The sequence below is a fragment of the Pinus tabuliformis genome, chromosome 1_2 (genome assembly GCF_031772625.1).
Source record: "Pinus tabuliformis cultivar Carrire ecotype Pingquan chromosome 1_2, CPIR1, whole genome shotgun sequence".
In the NCBI taxonomy this organism is placed as follows: domain Eukaryota; kingdom Viridiplantae; phylum Streptophyta; class Pinopsida; order Pinales; family Pinaceae; genus Pinus; species Pinus tabuliformis.
Genome location: NC_142298.1, coordinates 599719438 through 599745700, shown reverse-complemented (window position 1 = coordinate 599745700; position 26263 = coordinate 599719438). Strand labels below are relative to the sequence as shown.

Genomic DNA, 26263 nt, shown 5'->3' with positions numbered 1-26263 from the left:
TTTCTATTTTTGGAACCGATGATCTATTTAATGGATGATGAGAAGGATGAGATAGTTCATTCATTTTTTTGGAACAAAAGTGTTGTGAGACAAAGGATTCCTTGTCAGTAGTAGTTGATTGAGGACTCGAGGGTGGCCTTTTGTAGACAGATTATGTACAACTGAGACTAGGGTTGGGTGGAGAGTCATCCCCAAAAATTTTGTTGCAGTTGGCAGAATTCAAACAATGTTCAACTCTGAAATCACAAGTAAGGAATATTGTCACTACAAAGTCATATTTGCTCTTGTTTTCGAAAATTCTATGCTAATTAGTTAAATAGTCTGTGTGTTGATTGTAAATTGCACAATAGATATAGTTAGATATACATTTTAAAGGTGAGGTTTTTACTTATAGATAATCATGTTATGGCTATGTACATTCTGACATGGTTTAAAGTACATTAATTTGTTGATTATAAGGTTCTAATGGTTGTTATTTTACTATTTTTAAGAGATATATTCATATTTTTGAGCCTTTTACTATGATTTCACAATTTCACTTGGAATTTTGAGGCTTTATATCTCATAAGAATCCTAATTTCCAATTTGAAAATTTCATAAATCACTAATTTTAAACTATGAGTGTACTTCTTTCCCACAAACATTAAAATAATGCTAAATCATATCAATGAGGTAAAATTAAACCAAAATACTAAAAACTCAAAGGAAAAAGGTATTGAATGGATTTACTCTTAAAAGGTTCTAGAAGAAGCTAAGTTGAAATGTAAATTTTGCAAAACAACAATATGCCAAAGGCGGCTAAGCTAGAAAATATATTTTACAACACTCACTATAATAAGTGCATACACAATTTTAAATACCACTTTGCATATATTTCAATCTTGATATACTAGTTTCATCCAAAGTTTGACATATTAATATTAAATAAAATTTCTTATAAAAACCCTTAATGAAGTAAAAAAAAACCACCAAAAATACATGTAGAATGGAAACATTTGGAATTGGAAAAAATCATCTCTCTCCTTTGGAATCTACAATGCAAAGTTTTCCAACGATCCCTAAAAATCAAAGCCACGTATTTTTTCTTCCTCCTACAAATATTAACTATTAACTATTAGTGTGGTAATATAAACACAATTTATTTTCCTCATGCAAAAACCAACACATAACATAGATCTAAAAGTTAAAATGGAAATTGAATGTCTATATCTCCTTTCTAGAAGCCTTTATAAACAATATTTGATTATTGTAATGGTTTTTGTAGATACATATTTCAAATCTCTACATGTGAGAGATAATGCCCAAGTTAAATATGTCTTCTGAGTTAGGTTTATTACTTTTCCCTAACATGTGTATTTCTATGTCTTCTGAGTTAGGTTTATTACTTTCCCCTAACATGTGTGTTTCTATGTGAAACTATAGAGATATGTCAATAAATAAAATAAATTTAGAATATAATGCATTTCAACTTTTTATTAGATTCAACATTTTTACATTATTGTTGTAAATTGTTATACACAAATCATCACAAAATATTTTTAATTAACAATAAATTCTATCTCTCTTAATAGACTAATATCTACTAAGAATAACTAATCAATTCAATGAATAATTATTTAAAAATATGTGTTTACATATGAATGTTTTAATTTCTTTTGCCCTAATCACTCAACTATGGGTCTCTTAAAATAAACTTAAGAGATTAGAAACATAAGCAGGAACACTTCCTTTTCATGGTTAAAAATTGTATTTCTACTCAAAGGAGGCTCCTCGACATGGAATGGATTATAGGAACTCTGGCTACACTAACTACAAATGGGATCGTTTCTAAAGAAAGGTTACTAACTAATATTCAGAATAACAGGAACAAAGAAATACAAAGTAGGCATTATTATGAATTTACAAAATGTTTACTAATGTTTACGTTTACTGATCAATTTTATGTTGTTCTATATGATATATTAAGACGGTTATACCCGCTCTGTAATGAAGACTTAAATAGGTTTATATAAAGCTTTATGTGGTTGATATATTTCATTCATTTGAAAAGTCCTTTTTGAAGGCCATAAAAAAGTGCAAATGTATCCCATCTTAACTACATTAATATTGTTTATAAACATAGAAGTTAATTTCAACAAAGACACATTTATTATTAGTTGCTTTGTAGTATTACGGAAAGCATGGGTATTAAATAGGATGGATCTCGGTTAATAAGCATTTTTTTACATATAAAAAATAATCTTTAGATCATCGAAAAAATAATATTGTTAAAATAATTACTACAACAATATTAGAAATTGTAGTGGTTACACAGTATGGAAATGATAGAAATGTAGGAGTATTATGATATTATAGTAACTACAAATATGAAAGAATTTGATATTTACAAGGAATAACATAATAATTTATATAAAAAGCATCTCGTACATACATAATTAGTGAAGTCTATAGAGATGATTTCATATTAATATCATCTAAGAAATTATCTTATAGAGGAATCTCTATCAATCCATAACAAGTTTTTCTAAAAATCAAGCATTGTTGAGGATCACATGAGCTATTGCCAAATTTCTTAGTTTATCCATGAGACCTCACCTTGTTGAACTTTTTATATGGCCTGAAGGCCAAACCCATTCTTCCATCATCATTCTACACATTAATTAAAGATATCACATAACACAATAAAGCAATGAATGTGATATGTTGAAGTAAAAAATGGGTTAGGGTGGAAATTGAACGTTGGGTCTAACAAATGGTATATGAAATCATATCATATTGGGCGTAGGGGTTAAGCCTATGCCTAAGAGTGTAAGGTACTTTTAATGGCTCATGCTTGGAATTCTTTTGATTTTGTGTATGCCCATGACCTACCATTTATAATTACCAATCTCAAGGTACTTGACATAGTGACCTAAAACAAATTTAGCTTACAATATTTTAAGAAAACATAGTAACACCTGTTGGAAATTAAGTTGATACTGGGAGGGTGGGTGAATAATATCAATCACTTTTTAACAATTTAAAGAAATAAAGAACACAATCGTTAATCAATTAAAATTCACACCATATCAACACATAATTTACGCAAAAACCCTTATGATATTAAAAAAAAAAAAACCTTCTTTTGATTTTAGTGTAAATGCAAGCACCAACTTTAATTTATGTTAGATTTTGTAGGAAACAACCTACGGGAGGCACTGAACCCCTTTTATTTGCAAGTACTCATTTGATGGAAGCAGCAACTCCCATTTGTATGTAGGGACAAACTTGTTGAAGGCACGAACACCCACTTGTTTGGAGGCACCAACTTGCTAGAGACACCAATCTCCTTGATTTGAAAAAATCAACTTTATCTGGCCACTCAAATCCCATTTCCATTAATTTTTAGACTTAGATCGATGTTGCTTCAATTAAAAGGTCACCCTAACAACAATATTTACTCAAAGATCTACTTCGTCTCTCTGGTTTTTTTTCTCAATTGCAAACTTTATTTCTTAGGTTCTCTGAGCCATTTGAATTTCCACCAGATCATAATTTATCCCTCGTAGATGTACTTATTAATACCTTTTCTTTTCAAAGATAAATCTACAAATAAAGATTTAACACTTCATATTTTGTATTCTACCTTACATAGTAGCTCCATATCTAAGATATTTTACATTCTCAACATAATTTTAGCACACTTCAATAATATTTGTCTCTTATCTACTTAGTTCAACACTCACAATGGTCTTTTTGTAATAGTAGTACTCATTTTTATAGCTCAGCTCTTTGTCTCTTCTCATTATTTTTCAAACTCATGTACCTCTACTATTGGCATGTAGAGGTCAAACCCGGGTTTGGAGTGAATTAGCCAACAAAAACCCTCAATCACTGGCCCTTTTAGCATCACCCATGACAAGGTGAAGTCTCTCTTGAAGCATCTATGAGGGATTGCAAGAACTTGGACAGTTCTGTTGTGATGAAGGAGATGTAGATTATACACTTGTAGCCTTCATCCAATATCTTAGTTATTCAAAACATAAAGTTTAAATATACCCCTATTCTATACAATAAATCCATTATGTTCAACATAATTATAAAACAAAACGAAAAAACAATTAACCACATTATACAAAGACACATAAATTATCCCAAAATAGATCTTTATTAATATTGTAAAGTCTCCATTACATTCCAATTGTCGCAACTCACCAATTTAATAGATCAATTGTTACAATGTAAAATCTTTACAAAACATCAACTACATCATCAAAATACTCAGGTATCAACGTATACAACATCATTCACATATATGGGAACATATCTCTCTATGTATGTCTATATATTACATTGTGGCTTTATCTATTTATAGATTTACATTAGGGTGAAAAGTAGACAAACAGCCTATTTATATTATGGGTGGTAACTATACAATGGGAAAAAGCACGCAACCTAAGCCTAACAACTTCCTTTCTTTCCTGCATTTTGTGGAATGATCCTTGGCTGACTTTCTTGTGCAGTATCTGTATGTGCAATGCTCCTCTTTGTGGTTCCCAAAATCCTTCCTCAAAATGCTACTCCAACAGGCCCCAAACACTCACTTGTGGCCCATCCTAAGCCACTAAATCTGCTTGTCAAGCTACTAATGGAATTTTTTCCATTACTTTTGTAATGAGAGCCTCTACTTTCTGATTCTTTATGGTGACCTTTATCTAGATGTCCTCTGATTGTCCCCAAATCTGATTTGCAAGCTCAATTGTCATGGGGGTATTAAACTTTTCTATATTGTCCTGTATTTCTTTCTTGACTACTTGAGGCATAGTCCCAATATCATGAGTGACTATGAACCCCTTTTCCTATAAGATCTCAAACTTGTGTGAAAATTACCGCTTCACAATTCTCATATTATTTAGTTTTTTTACCAATTGTGTTTCTTCTTGTATGGCATCCCATTGCTTATCAAGTTGTAAGGAGATTAAGTTGTCCATGATCTTATGAGATGTTTCCTATGTAGTCTATACTTTATGTATTATGTTAACATTAAGTTTTTCATTTCTCATTGATGTTGTCCATATATGGAGTCCTTTCTCATTCAATTTGCGACACTCCTCATCTAATCTTCTTAGTTTGTCGATAGTTGTTGTGATCATCTATTCCTTTTCTCTACACTTATGTTCTTCTGGTGTAGTGGTTGGCTTCATCTGTGAGTCCATCACTACAATATTGTCCTTAAGCCCTTGTATGTCTTCTCTAATATTTGTTACTTTCTGTATTGTTGGTATGTCTATCACCATCAATGTTCTTAGGAGGTTGAGATAGACCTCCTCGACTACTTCATTTAGCTTTTATTCTAGCTATTCTACTTGTTCTCTCTCGACCTTTAGCTACAGTTTTATGCATTTAGTGCATCATGTGTCATTGAAAATTGTGTTAATTCTGTTTTTGTGGTTTCTATTTAGATTTGAATCTCTTGGGAAATATCATATTGTAATTGATGTAAACTATCATGCATCGATTGTGAAAAAATAAATTCTATATGTATTAGTTATTTTGCTTGTTTTTGTATCCCCTCCAATGGAAATCTCATTTCCCTTGGTGATATCTAAATGATGTGATGCTCCCTTGTTGTTGTTTGCAATTGTGATGTTGTTGAATATGGTTCAATTATGATAGGGGTTTTTTGTGTTGCTACATGCTTTGTCCCTCCTGGTTTTGCTATGGGGATTTAACTAATTCCAAATAATTGTCACAGTTTCTCCAATTGTTCCTTTGTCTTGGCAACTTTCTTCAATATTTCATCGGTTCTTTCCTTTACGTGGTCCCCATTTTCCAATTCATCTTCAATCAACGAATAACTCTCAGTGTTTGTTGGTTTGGTGGATTTCCACTTTGGCTGTGTACTGGTTTGAAGGTTGTCCACTTCTCCCCTACCTATGTAGTATCTTCCTCCTATGAATATTTTATACCATTCCCTTGATTAATATATGATGCACAGTTGTGAACTAACTGGTCCTTACTACTTTTAATATTTTTGGGCTCCTCTTCCTTTGTTAATGGTACCTTCCAATATGTGTCCCACTCATTAATATTATTGTTGACTTTGTGTTCCATTAACCTGTAATGACTTAGTATTGATTACTTTTCCAAATCCCTCTTTGGATTTATACACATGAAGTGTGGTGTCTCTTTGGAGCATGCGATCATAATATATACTTCAACGATATGAGGATATATGCACAAGATGCGTCCTATTATGTGCTGAACTATTTCCTTATACACATGGACGATAGAATTATTATCATGTTGCTAACTCTTATTAGTGGTATGCCGCAAGGAGGCATATCAAAGTGCCATGAACAATTTATATTATGTAGCTGGAAATTGTGTCTCCTCTAATTCCCTCCATGTGATGAGCGAGTTCAATATTAGGAGCGACGAAAAGTGGAACTCTATATTTTTATCTTGTGCCCCCAAAAATCAATCAAAAACTAGTTATGTAAAAATGTGTCCTAATTTATCTGGACCCCTGTTGTGCACTTAGTAGTTGTTATTATTACTCATATTGGGACTTGGTCCTATCATTTGCACAATAACTAGCATTCCATAATTTGTGTTGCAAATATGACCACATGTTGATTTATACTAGGAATATAAATCCACATGCATCCCTGCGTGTGCTGTTGGCCCTCAATTTTGATCTATTTTTGCTTGAGGAAACTTACTTAATCCTTATATTTTCCATTATATCCATCCCATTTTGATGTATTTCATGCATATTCAAGTATTTAATTTTAATTTTTCAATTTCTAAAGTTTTTATGAAAATTTGATTTCAAGTGCAAATTTTGACAGAATCATAAATTCCCGTAATAGCTATGTGGATGACATGTTTGCAGGACACTTGGGCTCGAGTTAGATGCATGGATGGAAAGCTTGGGAACTAGGACTGAACTAATTCCACTTGGTTTGGTCAAAACAAGCTTTATTAGGCCCGGTCAAGGCTGGTCAAACATGACTAGTCACCTAGAAAATCCCTAGGAAATAAGGCAGTTTTGTGATTTCATGGGATTGTCCATATTTCTTGGGATGGATTGAATGAATTAGACTTAGATAGATGGATATGAATAGATATGATTGTTAGAGAGACTTTAGATCGGTTTGTTTCATAAACTTCTATTGCCATGACTTTGAAGGCTTATGATATGTAATTTTTGTATAATTTTATACTGAGACATTTGAATTTTGGAGATTAATTTGAAGAACCTGTTCTACTTTCATTTTTCTATTCATTGGTGTAGATGAGTGACTGAAGTTTCAGCATTTGATAGCAGCCTCAAATGTGCAAGGCAAGGGTGGAGGGCCCCCACTCCAAGCTAAGTACACTTCATTGTTAGATTAGCTTAATTTTCTATGAACTGATTACTTTAGAATTTGTTTATTTGCTTTGTTTCAGATTTGCTTATGAATTGATGTGTGATGATTTATATGATTGAATTTTATTTTGTTTATCACTTTAGTAATATGGGACAACAAATTGTTCAAGTTGAATTCTCCTTCTATTGAATTGATAGATTAAAACTAGAATTCTCCTTTGTTACATGCAAACAATTTTTCTTATGTATTTTCAGTTTTCAAATGACAGCATAATGATGAATGAATTGTGATGAAAAATGCCCAAAGATCTCTTAAGTTAAGAGTCTCCTTCATTGTTTATTTATGCATCTTAAGCTATTATCAATTCATGAACTCTAATTTCTATTCATTAAGTGATAATTGAGAGAGAAGAACACAAATGGATCTCTTGAATTAAGAGCCACTTCATCTTTCTTTCATTGCAAAAGTGAGTTATAAATTGGTAATAAAAACTTATATTTGTAATATGTACTTATTTAATTCTTCAAAATTCATCTTCTAAGCTTGGCTATACCTGATATCCACATACTGTGGACTTGCCTCCAAGTTTTACAAACCTGTATTGATAATGAATAATTGTGTTAATTTGTGATAATAAATTAGCTCAACATGTGCCATGCTTTTTCTTGAATTCCTCAATGAGTTCTTTTTCTTTGCTTTTATCCATAAAGTATGGTTTCAAGTCTTCTCCCATTATGGGAAGCACTAAAATTTTAGCAATAACCTTCATGTTTATGGATACTAGATGATGTAGCCATAAGAACCATCCATGAACATACCTCACTGGGTATTTAACACATATAGTAATTTTTGTGCTTCTTTCAAAACACGGGATTTAAAGCAAGTTTAAGATACCTAATCATTTTAGGGTGCATGCCTAATTCTGTGTCTCCACTATGATGACAAGGTCATCTAGGTTCTCAACATCTCTAAGGTATTTTCTAGTGTCAACCATGGGAATTTCCTTGTGTTTGTTATCTCATGATAAAAAACTTTAAGTTCTCTATTGTTCTAATCATGTTTCCTTCTCTGATCACTATAGATGGAATCAATGGTGGCACCATATAATTCTTTGGGTCCTTCTTGAGGTAGAACAATGGTGTGGTGGTATTTCTCTGTGGCATATTTACTTTTTAATTGTCTAATAATTGGCTTAACAAATGTTGTTTCTTCCCCTTCTATTTTTGTAAGGGGTGGAGGAACCCCTAGTGTCTTTGTACTTGTTTTCATAGACACCTCCTTTGGGTGTTGTCATGGCTGCTTTTATAACTCCAAACTTTGTAATAGGAGTGTGCTTCACAACTTTGGATCTCTTTCTACTCCCCAAATAACTTAAGAAAAATGAGTCTTGCTAATTATGTATAAGCCATTTATACTTGCTTACCCTTCTATGTGATATTTTAGCCATAATAACTCCCAAATTGTTAAACATGATTGAATACCCATTCATATTGATTCCTTCATATGATTTATGCCTTGATGCATGAACTGAGTCAGATGACTGTCCTATCCATGACTACACTGATAATATTTTCCAATCTAAAAGAATTCAATTACGAAATTTTTTCTTAATGGGCATTAATGAATGGTTTTTGGTTTTTTCCATATATTGATTTTTTCTGGCACTTCTTTCCTTTTTCTCCTCACATAGTTTTTCATCCTATTAGTTCTTGATAGCTAGTTCCAACTTCCATAGGTTTATGTGGTTCTACAACATTCTCTTTTTTGCGTTCTATGCACAATCTACAACAAAGTTCTATATTCCTATTGGTCCTCTATCCTTTTGTTCATAGCTCACCATTGTGTAGTAGTTTCTTTGAGAGCTACATCCAAGGTAAGAAATTTGAGCCACTCTAGTACCTTTGTCCCAAATTGTTCCACAAGGGCACATACGTCTATTATTCCATCATATTCCATAGCTTCACATACCTCTAATCTGATATGGTGCACTTCACGGGTAATACATGCACATCTTCTAGTGGATACTTCATGCAACCTATGCTTCCAATTGTAAAGTGCTTCATCTGAGTCGAATGCATAGGAATTAATAGTTTTCTAGTTTAGTACCCCATCGACAGTTGGATTTACGTAATCATTCTTGTGCACCATACATTGTAAATATTATTGACATCTTTTGTGCTAAATCCATCTCTCACCGGTTCCACATATCAATCTCCCTCCATTGGAGCTAATGGTATTGTCATGCTCAATTCACCTAATTCAAAAATCATCTACCTTCTCTTAAGTTTGATTATAACTTGGTTGTCAAAGGCCCAATCAATCCCAAGTAATGCAAGATAAAGATTAATATTATCCACAATCTTGATTACCTCAAAATTAGCAATTCTCTTAACTCCATCAATATTAAATTCTACTCCCACTAACCTGCCAATTGTAAAGATTCTTGATTGATTTACCATTCTTAGTTGGATAGGTGAACAAATCAACTTTGGTGTACCCATTATCTCCCATTTCTACTTTGGAATACTGTTAACATCCGAACCTAGGTCCATGATAATGCGGTCCATAGCATATGCTTTGATATGTGCATTAATTCTTAATTCCATACTTGTTATTTTCTTCTGCATAATCTGCTTGGCTACAAACCTAGAAGTTTTTGCTATAGGTAGTAGCTATTCTTGCACACGCTAGTTAATAATCGTGTGCAATTTCTCTAGGTATGATATGTCCTTTATTAATTATAAACATTTTTTTCAAGAAATTCTTGATGAGGATTATCTCTCCATCTACTTCCATTGGTGTGTACTTGTCATATATCAGAGGTATATCATATACATGTATGGCTTGCTATGTGGTCAAACCTGAGGGACCCCATTCTGTCAGAGCCAGTTCCCTTCTAACTTCCTTATATGTTTCTTTTCCTCTCACTAGGTCAAACCTAGGAGGTGCCTCTACTACTTTTTTCACCCATTGGTATGGTTGGCTTCTTTGTCCACTAGCATCTGTATATTTCCCTTCCTCCTCTCCACATAAATTATTGTACTTGTGGTTGATATGCATGCTCTTCAATAGCTATCATGTCCATGTTTTTTCCCCTTCTCTCATGCTACTTAGAAATAAGCTTAGGATAATCTTTGGTAGCATGGTAAATTTTTTCATAGTAGGTGAAATTCAGGCAGGGGTTAGGGAAACCCTATGAAATATATTTGGGCCCTTATCTCTTCCAAATCCTCCTCTACCCTTACAATGAAATCCCCGTCCTCTTCTTTGCATCCATTGGCATCTTATTGGATTATATGCTCCAGGTGTGTTATAGATTCACATTGCAACTTCAAATCCTTCTGCTTCATATACTCTGTGTGTATGTGTAGTGTGCTCTCTTAGTAAATCCAACCTACAACATGTATTTCATCCCCAATCAACTTGGAAAAGTCATAGAATAGATTTTTTACCATGCTTTGATACTTCTACATCATTGTACAGTATATAGGTATATGACCCTAAACTCTACAAACCTCACACCATAGTACCCTACCTTGCACCAACAATTTTTTTGCTCTTATAGCCATATACTTTAGGACAGTTGTCTATTTGCTCCTATGATGTCCCTCCTTTCTACATATATTGCACCAAAATTCTTTGCACTTCTCCTTTCCTTTCGCTACGTCCTGCAACTATATTATTAATGCTACTAGATGGAATTATGTCCCTACATTGTTTTCACTACCTACAGGGAATGATTTTAGCTTCATGAAAGTTTCCAAGATTTAGAATGTGAATTTTTTCTATTGAGTTAACGAAACACATATACGCGACAATAGACCCGCAATAAACCATTCTATATGTTTTGCATTTGGAATTGGAAATGATAACCATTCCAACAAAACTTTGAACCTCTGACCAAAATCCAATACTAACTTGATGGCATGTTGTTTAATATCCTTAATCTACATGATACATTTAAAATTTGATTTTGGCTTCTATAACGTACTTCTTTAAAAATGCTTGCTTGATTCTTTCCAATTCACTACCTTGGCCTCTTGGTGCAGTATTCTTATATTTAATGTACCAGGTTAATGCACGATCCCTAAAAGTGGTCTCCAATTGCACCACTTTTATTTTTTCATCTTGGACTTTCTTGAGATTCCATCACAAATGAAATTATGTTTCTCTAGATCCTATGATCCAATGCCATTAAATATTGGTATTGATGTGGTAAAATAAACATTTCTCATGATTCTTTTTGTAGTTATTCTTTATGATTCCCTTGGCTGATTTACTGTTATCTTAGGTCTTGTCTGACTACTTCCACTATCTTGACTAGCTTTGATAATCTCATCACTAATTGAAAGTAGCTGCACAAATTATTTGGTGATCTTACTTCTTGGCTTGGAAATGCATGCAGGGTCATGGGTTCAACATAGGGTATGGCCCAAGCAAGGTCAATGGCATACACTAGTTCTTCTTGTCCTAAACTAAGTTAAGGGTTTCCTACCTTGTCCTTTCCTTTTTAGTTTTGTAATCTCTCAGCATCATCTAGGCGTGATATTTCATTGAGAAAGTGTTTGATGTTAATATCTTCTTCACAACCTCCAATATGTGCTTCCTTTGATTGTTTCTTTGTCCTTTCCTATTGTCCTTCTATCTATCGCAAGTGCAACACATACCTCCCATATACTACTCAACCAAAAATCAATTATGCATGAAATCTTGTTGTTTACATAATTTAGACTTCTCACTAATTTAGGATTCCAATTGTGCAATACAACAGGGCACTATTTTTTGACCTTCTCTGAAAGTATTGGTAACCAATCAACCACTTATTTGTGACCATTTATCATGACTAATTTAATCATTTTTCAACTATTCTATCACAAATTTGTATTCCTTCTTATGTACCCACTTCTATACCTCCTCCTTAGTCGGAATCCACATCCCCTTCAATTACAAATCTCTATCCCAGGAACAAAACCATTTGTTGGTGCATAGAGGGAAGACATAGGTTTGGGGTGAATTAGCCAATGAAACCCCTTAGACACTAGCCCTTTCAGCATCACCTGCAAGTAGATGAATTCTCACCCTAGGCATCTATGAGGGACTATGGGAACCTAGACAATTTTGCAATGATGAAGGACATGTAGAATCTACACTTGTCATTATTCCTTATCGGAAATATCTTAGTTATTCAAAACAAAAAATTTAAGTATACCCCTATTTTCTGCGATAAATCTATTATGTTCAACACAACTATAAAAAATAAACACAAATAGTTCAATGCATTATTTGTGTACAAAGAAATTATCCCAAAACAAAGATTTATTAATATTGTAATGTCTCTATTACATTCCAACCATCATGACTCACCATCCTAATAAATCAATTTTCGCAGCATGAGACCTTTACAAAGCATCAACTACATCATCTAAATACTCAAGTATCTATGTTTATACCTATGCATTCACATTTATGGGCACATATCTCTATATGTATATCTATCTATTATGTCATGAATTTATCTATGTATATATTTACGTTAGGGTGTGAAGATGAAAAACAACCTATTTTTACTATGGATTGTAACTATTACCATAGTTAATAACCCACAACATAAGCCTAACAAATTTCCTTCTTTCCCACATTCTGGGTGCTAATCCTTGACAAACTTTCCTGCATGGTGCTCTTATACATGGTTTCGAAAATCCGTCCTCAAAATGTTGGTCCAATATCTACCTATCCAAAACACTTCCTCACATTGATATGCATAGAACTACTTTATAAATCACATCATTTTGTTTCACTTATATACCAGATGACATCACTGGTTTGTTCCTATTCAAGCTTCATTTGTTTTTCAACCTTTAACTGAAATTGGCACTTGAAAACACCAAATTTCCAGCCTCAACGCTTGAGTTTTAACCACCTTGAAACATGGTACTGATTGCTAGAACCAAGAGCTTATCTCAATGGGTGCTAATCCAAACAGCCTATGCAATCCAATCAAATTACAATATAAAATCCTTTCCCTGAAATTTAGTATCCCATCAACTCGGTGCCCCGATACTTCCCTTTATGTAAATTTTCACTTGTTGAACCTGATAGAAATTTCTTTGTTTACTGATCCATGATACATCAGGCTACTCTTCAATCCACTAAATGTTTTCCTCCTAGTGCTCCTATGCCTAGTATGGGCCTTACCTTGACACATCACAACAAACCACTCTCAACTAACATACATAGATTGCAACAATTTCACTAACAAGGGACCCACGTGGTCTAATCTTGGCCCAAATTGCTCCACTTTTATTCAACCCAAAACTATGATGATATGTGGCTCAACAAACATTCAGACAATACCACCCCACCTCATCATGTTGGATCCTATGAGGCATATTGGGTGTTAGGAATTGGGAGGAAATAAGCCTTTTCCAAGCCCACAACAAACTTAGGCCAAGACCAAATTCTCGACTTGGGATCCACTTTACCTTTCAAAATATATGATACTTTGTTGTTTACCAATATTTTGAAGAGCTATGAGAAAACCAGTAACAATAAAAAGTTTTGAAAAGCACAAGATGACATAAAGGGTCCCATACACTATCACATCACCTCTCATGTATGCTGCAATGTCCCTGCCAAATCATCTACCACATTAATAAAATGTGGATGAGTTAGAAACTACCATGTATTCTTGTTTTCCAATTCAACTACCATGTACTCACCCTAAGGGTTCAATGTCATCTTCTCAACCACATTACTGCCACTCTATCATCTACATGGAGTTGTCTCATCTCTTGCCATGTTTGTTGGGTTCTTAGGTTGTTGGATTGGTTTAATGCCTTTTGAAACAAGACTGATGGGATGGTGGCCCAATAGGATCTTATCCCTCAAGTGTCTATCCTATTGGCCCTTTGAGAGCTAGGGTTGTGACTGGAGACCTATAATCTTGGTCTTCATCCTTTATCGATCTTCTCTTCTTTGACGATCCACTCCATTATGATGAGGGGACCAAATGACATGATATGATTGTTTTTCAATTAACATTTGATGTATTCTCCAATTGATGACAATGCTCTCTCAAATCTCTCAAGAGGTTTTTCTGGCCTTCTTGCTCTATGCTTTAACCTCTTTCTTGGTGGGCTTGTTCAACCTTTGTGGCCCTTGGAAATTTACATCAATGCCAATTATCACCAATAATGCCCCCGTGTTATTACAAGGAGTTTTTTCAAAACCATAAACCATATATACATCTAATGGTTTATGAAAACATGGTATGTACATTAGTCCATGAAAACATGCTTATTCATCAAAAGCGTGTGCAAAAGTCACCATATATCCCTAAATGGCTTTAGGAATAAAGTTGCAGCTGGACATAAAATTCAATATAGGACTTAGATGAGTGATTCATCAATTCCATTAGACTCTTTGCTCTAGGTAATAGCCAGGGAAAGCTCCTTCATAGGATTTTATATGCCAAAAGATGATGTATTTGAATTTCTTTAGGGCTATGATTTTGTTCAATAAAGACCAATGAAAATTTTGCAAAAGAGGGTGGATCCCATTCAATTACAAGTCCTTTTCTGGGGAACATAACCATTTGTTGGTGCATAGAGGGAAGACCTAGGTTTGGGGTGTTTTAGCGAATGAAACCCCTCAAACACTAGCCATTTCAACATCACCTACAAGGAGGTGAAGTCTCACCCTACGCATCTATGACCGACTATAGAAACTTGGACAATTTTGCAGTGATGAAGGAGATGTAGACTCTACTCTTGTAATTATTCCTTATCATTAATATCTTAGTTATTCAAAAAAAAAAATTAGTATACCCCTATTCTGTGCCGTAAATCCATTATGTTCAACACAACTATGAAAAAGAAACACAAACAATTCAATGTATTATGTTCATACAATTAAATTATCCCAAAACAAATATTTATTAATATTGTAATATCTCCATTACATTCTAACTTTCTTGGCTAACCATCCTAATAGATAAATTTTTATGGCATGAAACCTTTACAAAAGACCAACTACATCAACCAAATACTCAAGTATATAGGTGTACACCTATGCATTTGCATCTATGGGAACATAGCTATCTATGTATATCTATCGATTACATCATGAATTTATCTATTTATAGGTTTACATTAGGGTGCAAAGATGAAAAAAAACCTATTTTTACTATCACGGGTCATAATTATTACCAATGTTAAAAACCCACAACATAAGCCGAACATAATTCCTTCCTTCCCACATTTGGGTGCTAATGCTTGACAAACTTTCTTGTGTGGTGCTTCTCCACATGGTTCACAAAATCCTTCCTCAAAATGTTGGTCATCCATATGCATAGAACTACTTTCTAAATCACGTCATTTTGTTTCACTTATACACTAGCTGACACCATTGGTTTTTTCATATTCAAACTTCATTTATTTTTCAGCCTTTAACTGAATTTGGCACTTGAAAAATCAAATTTCCATCCTCAACCCTTGATTTTTAAGCACCTTGAAACATGGTATCAAGGGATAGAACCAAGATATTAACTCAATGGGTGCTAAGAAAAAAGACTTATGTGATCCAATAAACTTACGTTATAAAATCCTTTCCCTAGAATTTTGGTATCCCAACAACTCAGTGCACCAATACTTCACTTGATGACAATTTTCACTTATTGCACCTGATAAAAATTCTTTGTTTACTATCCCATGGTACATTAGACTACTCTTCAATCCACTGAATATTTTCCTCCTGTTGCTCCTATGCCTGGTATGGGGCCTTGCCTTGACACATCACAACAGATTTATATCAACTAACATACATAGATTGCAACCCATTTCATTGACAAGGGACCCACTTGGTCTAATCTTGGTCCAAAGTGCTCCACTTTTCTTCAATCGAAAACTTTGATGTTATGTGGCTCGTCAACTTTTGGGACAATATGACCCCACCTTGTCATTTCATGTTGGATGCTCTAATGCATATTGGGTGTTAGGAATTGGGAGGAAATCATCCTCTTCCAAGTCCACAACAAACTTGGGCCAAGATTGAAGTCCTGACATGGGATCAACTTTACCTTTTGCAATATATGATACTTTGTTGTTTATTGAGATTTCAAAGAACTCTGAGAAAACAAATAACACTAGAAAGTGTTGAAAAACAGGAGCCAACCTAAAGGGTCCCGTAGATTCAATGTTTCTCATGAAATTTACTAAATCACAAGAGTTGAAGCTACTCTACTGATCTGCAGAAGTTAATTCACCATCTAAAACAAAAATCATAGACATGTAAAAGGAAACATCACATAGGCACAAATATTTATCTAGGGGAAAAAACTACTTAAAACCCCTTACTATCTATATCGTATTAATCAGAGAATAGAGATGAAATACATATGCTTTGTCAAGCCTAAGCACACACTGCAAGTGTATAGTCTATCCTCCTGCTTGATTGACTGAGTCTGGCCAACACTTAGCCAATTTTCAAGCCCTCCAAGCTCCTATTTCCTTGCGTTGTTCCCTTGAAAAATTACACATTATTTTTAGGAATTTCCCACCATGGAATTGTGCAATTTCCTTAGGTAATTTATCTTACTACATGCACCACCTATACACATTGGAATATGCTACAACTGATAGTACACTACCTTTCAATATACATCTCAACTAGGTAACTCAAATTCTCTGCATGCAACAATTATTTTGATTTGATTGATCATTTAACTAGTTGATAACTGAGTGTGGCTGAAGTTCCACTTCCACAACTTGATCTCCACTAGTTCTTCTGATAGTTAGAACTAGTTAAACTGACAATAACTCAAATTAATTGAAATAGATTGCTACAAATTAGAAATCAAACATAATGAATTGAACTCAAGCTTCGCCAACCTGAATTAACGGAGTTAAGTGAGTGAGAAGTGCAATGCACCTCATTTAACTACCTCCAAGATTTCTGCTGAAATAGAAATTCGAATTGTCTCTAGATTGACCAAGGAAAAGTCAAACTGAGATTTTTTTGTTGCATTTTCGACACTCCCTCTCAGGAATAAAGGGATAATCAACCACCATTATCCTGCACCTATGGAACTCGAACTTCCCTCTTGAAAAGGCCTTTGTAAAAATATCAACATCTTGTTCCTCTGTTGAAATGTAATGCAACAACATAATCTACCTCTGCACATAATCTTGTAGATGGTGATACCAGATATCAATATGCTTGGATCGATCATGAAAAATAATATTTTCAAAAAGTTTGATAAAACTCCGATTATCACAATAAATCATAGTAGGATCCATCATCTAATCAAACAAGTCAACAAGTATCTCTCTCATTCGAATCACCTCGCATGTTGCTTGACTTGCAGCCATGTATTTTTCTTCTACTGAGATGAGTGGAATTAATCTCTGCTTCTCGTTGTACCAAGAAACTGTTGCGGACCCAACACTGAAAATTCGACCTGATGTACTCTTTTGGTCTGATGGACTTCCCACCCAATTTGCATTTGTGAAGCCACATAACTTCACTCCCTCTACCCATCTATACCAAAATATAAATTGGTTAGTGCCTGTGAGGTATTGTAGAACATGTTTTTCTGCCCTCCAAAACATTTTGGTTTTCCTAACCATAGCTTGACACAACTGGATGACTGCATAACATATGTCTGGTCGTGTGTTCACAATATACATGAGTGAACACAAAAGGTTTTGGTAAACAATAACATCCACTTCCTCACCTAAAGTGGCCTCCTCTTTCCTCCAGTTGGCTGCTAGAGGAGTCTCCATGGATTTACGCCTGCCCATGTGGAATCTCTGAAGTATCTCGTTGGCATACTTTCCCTGAGAGAAAAAAAATTCCCTGTCACCTTTCCATACTTCCAATCCGAGGAAGTAGTGCATGAGACCCATGTCCTTCATCTCGAACTCTCTTGCAAGGTCCTCCTTGCAAGATCTGATTAGTTTCTTATCACTAGTCAACATAAAGTCATCAACATATAAAACAATAATCAACAATTTACCTTCTACCAAATATGATATAGGTTTTCATCTACTTCATTTTTGGTGAAGCCCAAATCGATGAGATAACTGTCGATCTTGGTGTACCAAGCAAGATGTGCTTGCTTGAGACCATACAACACTTGCTTAAGTCTGTACACATGAGACTCTTGATCAAAAGTATCGAAGCCTTCTAGTTGCTCGATATACACCGCCTCCTCAATAACTCCATTAAGGAATGTTATTTTCACATCCATCTGGTGGATCTTCCACCCCATGTGTGCAGCTAAAGCAAGGATTTATCTTATGGATGAGTACATTTCAACAGGAGCAACGATCTCCTCATAGTCAATCCCCTCCACCTAAGAGTACCCCTTTGACAAAAAATTGGCCTTGTACTTTTCTATGCTTCTGTTTGATTTCTGCTTCACCTTGAAGATCCATCTTGAACCCACAACTAATTTCTCTATTGGTATTGGGACCACTTCTCAAACAATATTCCTCACAATGGATTCATACTCCTCCACCATTGCATCAAGCCATACTAGTTTCTCTACTGCTTCCTCAGAAGTGGATGTTCAGTCTCTACTAGCTCAGTCATTAGAGCCATTTAGCCAGTGTACCGATCTAGTGACCTTCTTTCTCTGCACTGATTTGAAGAAGTGCCCACATTCTCCCTCACATCCTACACAAGTCTTTCAACTTCCCTGGTTATCTTATTTCCTTCTCTAAATGGTTATGCTTGAGCGCATGTCTCCACTCTTTGCTCCTCAACTTGTGGTTGCTCCATAACATCCTGAAGCTCCTCATTTGGAGCTAATAGCTCCTCCTCTGGTGGGATCTGAAGCTCCCTATCAAGAGAGAACCACATGGCTTTGTCCTCATTAAATTTGACATCCTGTCCCACAAGTGTCATTATGAGGGATGGAAAATACACACGGTAGTTGTGTGGAGTTTTTGTGTAACCCACAAATACCCCCAAATCTGCTACTAGCTCTAACTTCTTCCTTGATTCTTTAAAGACATCAAAATAGACAGAGGCTCCAAATATCCTGAAGTGCAACAAATCTGGCATCATGAAAGCCTCCTTCAGTGTGATCATGCCAAGAATTCGATGAGGACACTTGTTATGCAAATAGAGCGTTGTGTTGCATGCTTCAACCCAAAAATGCAGAGGTAGGATTTGGTCATGCAACATTACTCGTGTTGCTCCCACAATGCTTTGGTTCTTCCTGTCGGCCACCCCATTCTTTTATGGTTTGTGGGTTGTTATCAACTCTCGTCAAATTCCTTCTTTTGCAACAAAAATAAATAAATTAAACTCATTCGACACATAATCACCTCCATTATCTATCCTTGGAGACTTCATCTTCTTCCATGTTTCTTTCTCCACCAATGCCTTCAACTCTAAGAACTTGGAGAAATTCTCATCCTTCTTCTGCATGAAGAAGATCCAAAATTTTCGTGAGTAGTCATCAATAAAGATGAAAACATACTTGTCCCTGGAAGTGGAGGCTATTGAGGAAGGTCCACAAACATCAGAGTGGATCCTTTCAAGGACTGCATGTGCTCTACTGTCCCAATCATGGAAAGTGGCTTTTGTGTACTTCTCCAAGGTACACCCTTTACATGTGTCTTGCTGCTCTAGTGCTCCTTTAGGTGGGCTTGTCATTATTTGTTGCATGATCTTTAAAGGGCCATGATGCAAATGGCCAAGTATTCTATGCCAAAGTTCATTGAGATCGAGGCTCTGCACCTTCTCGGCTTTTGTGCTCAATGCAACACAATCCTCCACATCTAGCTTGTAGAGGTTCTTCACACAAACCCTGATTTTCTTCACCTATCTTGTGGATATGTGTCTTAGGAATTCATTTCCTTTGTTGAAGATCACATCATAACCACAGTCTTCTAAAAATACAACAGAAACAAGATTTTTCTTTAAACCTGAAATGAACATCACATTCTTGAGCCTGAGAGGGCACCCTAACTCGCTCTGAAAGGTGACTGTACCAATCCTAGTTGCATTATACCTTCCCACATCTCACATATGGATATGCATCTGGAGATCCTTCTCCTCGAAATCACTGAAAAATATCTATTCCTCATTATATGGAATGAGGCACTGCTGTTGAGGTACCACACACCTCCCATTACTGTGTTATCCATGCATGAAATGAGATTAAAATCAAGCTTGAACTGTGAAGCCAAAGATTTACCCACTACTCCTCCTAAGGTCTTCTTTCTTGTATTCTTGTGTGGGCATTTCATGGCATAGTGCCCAAATTCATGACAATGAAACCACTTGATTCTGGACAAGTCTCTCTTATTCCCCCATTGAATAGATTCCGCTTTGGATTGGGATTTCTCCCCTTCCCCTTTCTTTTCACTTCCATCCAAGGCACATTTCTCCTCATCCTCACCCTTGGATGAAGTCTCGTCTCTGGTATTCCGACTTGTTTCCTCCTGTGCCAAATTAGACCATAGGCATTTCCAATTTGGTAGTTTCTTCCTCCCATTCATTGAATCTTGGTAGTTGTGCCATCTCTTGGGAAGGCCTAGAAGGGATAGGCTCACCAAACAATATTTTGCTACAATAACACCAACTTGATCAAGTTCATCACAACATTAGGTGAACCTGCTCATGTATTGTGGAATGGTCTCACTCCTTTGCATCTTGATATTTCGAAGCTTGTCAATGAGTGCCAGCTTCATGTGGTCACTACTATTCTGGAACGAATATTTCAAGGCTTTCCACATTGCATATAGAGTCTCTTTCTTGTGGATATTTGATACAATATGGTCTCATACTCTGTAACAAACAAGGTTCATTATAGCAGGTTAAACAATCCATAAGACTTGGAATATGTACATCTCCATTGATGATACAAGAATATATATTAAAATTTATGAACGAGAATATGATGTACAAAATAATAATGAGGGCCTCCATATATACCCTAGGCAGGTGTCCCTTTATGAACGATCATGTCCTTTAGGGACATACCTCTTCATTAACTAATTATTTATTGGTTTTCAGAGATCTGTGGCTTGAATCTTTTGAATCAATGTCTGGAGAATCCACAGTTTTAACATTTTTGTACCAACGTTTCAAATCCCAAATGGGATCCATCATCAGGATATGAGAATGATGATGACAGAAGAGCAGCAAAGAATAATAAATAGTGATGAGGATAAAAAATTTTTAGAATGACAAACTGTCGGCTGAAATAATTTTTATTTAATTAATTTTTTTTTTTTAATTTTTATATATTAATTTGCTTTAAAAAATTTTAATTAATTTTAATTAAATTTATATAATCTAATATTAATATTAATTTGATTTTTAAATTTTTTTATATATTAGTTTGTTTTATTAATATATTATATATATAATATTAATTTGTTTTAATATTAATAAGATTTAATATATAGAATTAAAATGCTTTAAAATTATTAATATGTTTTATTAATTTGTTATAATATAACATTGATTTATTAATTTTATACCTAGATCTAAATGAAATTAAAATTAACCCTAATATGAAATTAAAATATACCTAGGGAAATATTAATTCTAGAATATTAATTTGTTTTATTAATATTATATAAATAATATTAATTTTGAATTAATATTAATTTTTATTAATTTGAATTAATTATTTATTAATCATTAATTATGATGTGATATTATTATTTATATTTAAAGTATTTTTATATATTTTTTATTCATAACATACTCCCTCTAATATGATCCTCCTCACCTTGGATAGACACTTCTTCCATTATGCTATATCCATAGCATCAAATGTTATTGGTTTTGAAATATCGTTATCAATGAATTCCTTTAACCCATTATCCTCTAGTACTACCTCCATGCAGTCCTTCCATGCAACATAATTCGAGCTTCCAACAAAGGCATACTCGAGCCTTAGTCCATTGAAAGTCATATTCTTAGTCCTGAAGAGAACTTGCAACACTGCTCTTCAAATTTGAATCTCTTGCAATGACATATTGGAAATATCTGCTCTACAATGATTCTAACTCTGATACCATGTAGAAATTAATGTGTAGATTCAATACTTCTCATGAAATTTACTAAATCATAAGACTTGAAGCTACTATATTGATCTTCAGAAGTTAATTCCCAATCTATAACACAAATCATAAACATGCAAAAGAAAACATCACACATGCACATATATTTATCTAGGGGAAAGAAACTGCTCAAAAACCCTTACTATCTAGATTGCATTAATAAGAAAATAGAGATGAAATGCATATTCTTGGTCAAGCCTGAGCACACCCTACAAGTGTATAGTCTATCCCCTTGCCTGACCAACTAACTCTAGCCAACACTTAGCCAATTATCAAGCCCTCCAAGCTCCTACTTCCTTGCAGTGATCCCTTGAACAATTACCCATATTTTTTAGGAATTTCCCACCATGGAATTGCGTAATTTCCTTAGGTCCTTTCTCTGATTCCATGAACCATATGTACACATTGTAATATGCAAATGTTGTACACTACCTTGGAATTTCCCTCTCAACTAGGTGACTTGAATTCTCTACATGCAACAATTATTTTGGGATAATTTATGAGTTAACTAGTTGATTGCTGAGTGTGGTTGAAGTTCCACTTGCACAACTTGACCTCCACTAGTTCTTCTCACAGTTAGAACTAGTTAAACTGACAATAACTCAAATTAACTGAAACAGATTGCTACAAATTAGCAATCAAACATACTAAACTGAACAGAAGCTTCCCCAACTCAAATTAACTGATTTAACTGAGTTACAAGTTCCATGTCACCTCATTTAACTACCTCGAATATTTCTACTGAAATAGAAATTCAAATTTTCTCTAGTTTGACCAAGGCAAAGTCAAACTAATATTTTCTTGCTGCATTTTCAACACTACCATGTATTCTACCATGTCCCTACCAAATTATATGCCACATTAGTACACTATGGACCAGTCAAAACTTACCATGTAGTCCTCTTTTCCAATTCAACTGCCATGTACTCACCTTGAGGCTTCCACGTCATTATCTCAGCCACATTACTACTTCTCTATCATCAACATGGACATGTCTCATGTCCTACCACGTATGTTTGGGTCTTGGGTTGTTGGATTGGTTTGATACCTTTTGAAAGTGGGTTTATGGGATGGTAGCCTGATAGGCGCTTAGCCTGTAAGTGTATAGCCTATTGGCCCTTCGAGAGCTAGGGTTGTGACCAGGGGGCTATCATCTTGGTATTTAGCCTTTATTGATTTTTTTTCTTTGACGATCCACTCTGTTACGATGAAGGGGTAGAATGACATGATATACTTATTTTTCGATTGAAATTTGATGTCTTATTGATCAATTTATGATAAAGTTCACTCAACTTTGTCAGCAGGCTTTTTTGGCCTTCTTTCTCTGCGCTTAAAATTCTTGCCTGGAGGCCTTGTTCAACTTTTGTGACCCTTTTCAATTTAGATCAATGAAAATCATCACCAATAATGCCTCGTGTTATTACAAGGATGTTTTTCAAAAACCATAAACTGTATCTACATCTAATGCTTTATGAAAAAATGGTACATACATTAGTCCATGAAAACATGTTTTTTTTATCGAAAGAGGGTGTAAACAAATTTTGTAATCAATAAACAAGCTCATAGGTTCTTATTTTAAAATTTGTAAATATCCATTTGGTTTCTATTTAACCTCATCTTATATTATTCAAACATCCTAGCCCTGTGTTCAAAATTATTAGATAATTACCCATGAGAATTGAAAATGGAAGACACGATGGTATTGAAGTAATGTAGCAAGTAAAAGAGGTGTGACGAATTTTAGTGTTTTGAAAAACAAAAATTAAGTTTGTTAGCGATTCAAGGCCAGGATTAATTTCAAAACTTATATTATAAAAATAGCTAAATTTTAAAGACAAGTCTTCATTCATGATGGTAGATTTTAATTATATTTATGTTCAAACTCTTTAAAAATATATATATATTTTAGAAAACATAAACAATTAGATAAGTAAACCTAACTTTAATGAAAGGAATCAAATTGTTCCCATTCTCAAAACAATCATTGTATTGTCTTGATCAATGGACTACCCTTTGAATTTTTTCATGCAAAAAGGGGCCTCAGGCAAGGATGATTGCTCTCACCTCTCATTTTCATTCTAGCTTTGGATGGCCTTAGTTTAAATATCAAGGAGGCAAAAGATATGGGTTGTTTCCAAGATATCAAGATCATTGGGCAGGTATGCATTACTCATCTATTTTTTGTTGATGACATCCTGACTTTTGGCATTATTTCCAGATCCCAGTGGTGTGCCCTTCATCGGATTCTGGGCAGATTTGGTGATGCTTCAGGATTGATTACAAATGGAAGTAAGTCCACTTTATTTTTTTCCCATGGGGACATGCAGGACATTGAAAATATTGTGGCACTATTTGATGTACAAAAGGCTCCAATTCAGACGGGCTTCACTTACCTTGGCTTCTGACTTAAGCCCAATTGTTATTGCCCAGAGGATTGGATGTGGCTGGTGGACAAATATAAAAAGAAATTATTCTCCTGGAAAAATCGATTCCTCTCATTGGGAGGTAGATATATCCTTGCTCTCATTGTCTTACAACAACTAGTTGTCTATTGGGCACATTTGTATCAAATCTCGGTTTCCATACAAAACTGGATCCATTCTATTTCTGCACAGTTCCTCTAGGTTGGGAATAGCTCGCATTTTAAATACCACCTTTGCTGATGGGATGCTCTGACAATTCCAAATGACTGGGGGGATGGGGCTTACTAGACCAGTGCATATTTGGGAAGGCACTACTTATCAAATCTCTGTGGCATGCTATTTGGGGATGTGGGATCTGGCAGGAGATATTTAAACATAAATACTTGAGAGGTCGTGAACCAGAACAAGTTTACAAAGACATCAACATTCGTTTGTCCAGAGGTTCTTTGATCTAGAGATCGTTCCAAAAAATCTGGGAATGTTGGCGAAATGGGTTGGTCTAGAGTTTTGGGAATGGCCACAAAATCATGATAGGCTCAGATTCGGTGATGGGAGTTACCACTACTAATACTTTGGGAGAGCGGACTCTATCCATGATTCATCGTGGAGGTTATTTCTACCTTTCAAAAATTATACAAAGGTTGGAGTCGGGATGCCCAATTTGGAAAAGTGGTGTGGATTTACATCTACCAGGTAGCTGCGCCATGGAATGGAGCACATACATCAATTTATTGAACAACACAGGGCCATGTTTTGACCATGGGGGTGACAGTTTAAGATGGTTCGGGAGGCTATCAAAAGGGGCTCCTATTGTGGCCGATACATACAGGTGGTTAATGACTCTATCTGAAACCCCTTTAGAAAGATCGTGGTTTGCCAGGATTTGGAAATGGAAGATCCCCACAAAGATTATCCTATTTGCCTGGCTGGTTTGGAGAAACAAGATTCTCACTTGGGATAATCTGCGAAAAAGGGGACATATGGGGTTGGGTATATGTATACTTTGCATGGCAGACTCTGAGACAACCACTCATTTGTTCTTCCAATGTTCTTTCACTATCCACATCTGGAACTTTTTTGCTGATGTTTTTAAGTTCACTTTCTGGAGGATTGGCAACTTTGAAGAGTTCATGATTGAATGGATGAAGGGTCAGCAGGAACAATGGACCCTCCCACTATTCATCATTTGGGAAATATGGAGAGCTTGAAATAGGTTCATATTTGAGGAATTGTTGTGGGGAAAAGTATCCGACTCGGATGACCCTATCCCTACTCTAAAGGTGACAGTCTTTAGCAACAACTGAAAGTAAAGCTTTAATGTTTTCCTTTATGAAAGTACAGAGAGAAGGAAGAAAAGATTAACCAACCGGTGTCTTTCGCTTTTGTCGATCCTTATCCT

At 34.9% G+C, this 26263-nt stretch overlaps 1 pseudogene; it reads right to left on the bottom strand.

Moving 5' to 3' along the window:
• Positions 1-26263, bottom strand: part of LOC149207071 (protein CHUP1, chloroplastic pseudogene) — a 65699-nt pseudogene that overhangs the window by 26775 nt on the left and 12661 nt on the right.